Source organism: Lissotriton vulgaris, chromosome 1_1 (assembly GCF_964263255.1).
Source record: "Lissotriton vulgaris chromosome 1_1, aLisVul1.2, whole genome shotgun sequence".
In the NCBI taxonomy this organism is placed as follows: domain Eukaryota; kingdom Metazoa; phylum Chordata; class Amphibia; order Caudata; family Salamandridae; genus Lissotriton; species Lissotriton vulgaris.
The window spans coordinates 1,061,113,058-1,061,116,098 of record NC_141685.1 but is presented as its reverse complement, the minus strand read 5'-3'; the positions used below and the strand labels follow the sequence as shown (position 1 = coordinate 1,061,116,098).

Genomic DNA, 3,041 nt, shown 5'->3' with positions numbered 1-3,041 from the left:
GATTTCATTTGTGGATACCCTACATAAGAAAGTGACTTTCTGCGTGGTCACCCCTATTTTTTGTTGACTTATGTGGCTTTTTGAAAAAAAAATTGTATCTGCACAACTGGGGCTCTGCTGTCCAGATCCAAGTGTATGTGCTCTGGCCGTTAAAATAGGCTAACCTCAAAAATTACGTTTATCATAAGCAGTGGTCGAAGTGGGGACAAAAAAGTAGGGGAACTGTGGGCGGAGACTCAGGGGGCGGGAATAAGCAGAGGATTGAATTAGTGGGCGGAGTTGGAGGTGTGGCTAAAAATAGCAAAACATACCAATTTTTTGTGCATTTGACATTTCACTGACCAGTTACAGCTTATAACGTTATTTAATTCAAACAATCGATACACATGTTTATTTGAGGTTTAATATATAAGTTGTTTATATTTAATTCATTTACAATGTGGGACATGTTTCCAATCACAGAATATTCCAAATACGCTTGTAAGTGGAATCATAAGCCATTTGTCTCCGAGCCATGCAGTTTCTTTCGTTGGCACTTCTCCTCCCTTTTTCTAACCATTTCTGAACATAAAATTCAGGTTTAAATTCTATGACAGGAGGCCCCATGTTTATGAACATTATAGAAGACAGACTATTTATTGATATTCTGTTCCGCAGTGGTGTGAGCACATCGTTCATTACACTAAAGCCCCGTTCTCATTCAGCAGTTGAGGTACAAAAGGTGTTTATAATGTGCACTAATGGTTTCAGGCTTTCAGGGATGCAATTTTTATTTTGTTTGTACTCTCTGAAACCAAGGATGTACTGCCTAGTATCAAATACATGCAACTTGCTACAAAGGTTTTGTAATTCTCCCTCACCGTATAAGATGTCTACTGGATCTGGCCAATAAACTGGTTGTAGGAGTTTCATTCTGTGTACTAACTCTTTGTATTCGATTTGGTCATTGTTTGTGGTTGTGCATCTCGAAACATTTGATGCATTAGACATTGTCATCCTTTTTCGCAGGTTATTTGCTAAGCTCCGAAAGAACTGTGCCCTATTGATGCTAACGCAGCCTTTGTTCTGTTGCAGTCCTACACCATCAAACTGCATCCGTTCAGCAGCATTTAATGCAGTTGTAGCAAAGGGCCCAGGTGCATCAGCCATTGATTCAAACACTAAAATCTGCATCTGTATTGAGCGATCGGCCTCATATATGGTCATATCACGCCGCTGCAGCCTTCTGGATAGGTCACCCAATTCTGTGAGAGCATCATATAATATGCCCATATTTTCAACAAACACCAGGGAGGTTAATAAACGGTTTAAACCTGCATATTTCCGCTGCTCAATGTCACTCCTCGTTGAGTCTTTGGAAGATTCCATGAAATGTTTACTAAGTGCTCTGTAGTTATTCCAAACAGCTCTCACAGATCTTTCACTTGAGGACACCCAACGTACATCTAGCACCTTTCCAATTGACAGAAGTCTTACTTCTACCTCCAGAGCACATTCCCCAAGCTCTCTCTGATTTTTCGGAGAGGCATGGTAGGTGGTATAAAGTTTATCCAAAAAAAACTTTAAGCTGATTAATGCCTGTGACTTCTTTACAAACATCACCCACGGCAAGCTCCAGCTTGTGGTTAGCACAGTGCCACACACTCAACTGTGGATATTTCAGTTTCAGAAGAGTTGCCACACCGGATTTTCTACCTATCATGTTGGAAGCCCCATCTGTTACAAGCTGAACCAAATGCATTTTTAAATACTCATCAGTAAAACCATGTCTCTGTAAGCATGCAAGTAAGGTATCTAAGATTATATCTGCTGCTGTGCTTGGCAGCTCAACAAGGTCTAAGAAAAAGGTCAGTGGCTCATCGTGTTTATCAATACACGCTCTTACACAGATAATTAGTGTGGTCAATTTACTAACTGTGGTAGATTCATCTATATTGAGGCTTATTTTTGATTCATTCTGCAAGATACAATCAATCAGCCTTGACCTCATTGTAGCAGCAATATGGTCTATTATATCAGCACAGCTGTGATCTGAATGCAAGACTCTGCCCAAGTCTGCACCATTCATCTTTTGAACATCAATATCCAACGGCATATCAGAAAAAGGGCGCTCATGTTTGCCTATTTTGTATGCAGTTCTGAATACACGGCATGTCTCTTCCTGTACTTTCATTTGAATTTTCAAATTGTACTGTGGAATACTTTCACGGGCCCTCTACTCTAAAATAGCTTATGCCTTAAGATGACAGGAGCTATTCTTATGACGAAATATTTTTTTCCCCAGAGAAATTTGCTGCTTGTCTTTAGAAGGGCCATATGGAATGACCAAGCAATCTACCCATTCCATGGGAAAATGCACACCTTGACTTGTTTCTGTTTTAAGATTTACCTTCTTGCACACTTTACATCCAAGCTTGCCTTTGGAAAATAAGAGCCATGGATACTCTGTACGTTTCATTTCAAGTTGTTCAGTAAACCAGCAGGCTGGGTGATCAATTTGATCCATACTCTCCACCATATTTCCTTGGAGGAGTATGTGACTGTCGTTACTGCCACAGCCATCTATCAATACTTCGTCTTCAGAATCGACTCTTCTCCTCGGGCATCCTGACACTTTCACTTGTTTGCCTTTCAAAACCCTGATTTGCATTTGCCATTGGTCCTTCCGATCTGGAGCCTGGGGACTTCTGTGTTTCGCGAGATGTGGCTGGAGCATTTTTCTTCTGCAGCCACTGAAGCATCTGCATAAATAATTGTGTAAATGCATACATTTTAAAAGAAGCACTGTACCAAAACTCATGATTTATTTTAAATGCTGGCTGTCGGTACGAATTGGGATTTCCCATAAGACAATTTAAGAAAGAGTCCTTTTCATTTCTTAATTCCACGGTAAGAACTATATTGAATATTAGCCGTTTGACAATGAAAACCAATATTTTTACATGCATTTATGCAATGGAATAATGGGGGAATTAAATGCTACTTTGTATCAATGAGCAGGTCCCAATAAATGTGAGGGAGTACATTGGATTGTCTCAGAA

At 40.0% G+C, this 3,041-nt stretch overlaps 1 pseudogene; it reads right to left on the bottom strand.

Annotated features, from left to right (window-relative positions):
• Window positions 1-456: 456 nt before the first annotated feature.
• LOC147748547 (E3 SUMO-protein ligase KIAA1586-like) lies at window positions 457-2,518 on the bottom strand (annotated as a pseudogene).
• Between the last annotated feature and the right edge of the window lie 523 nt (window positions 2,519-3,041).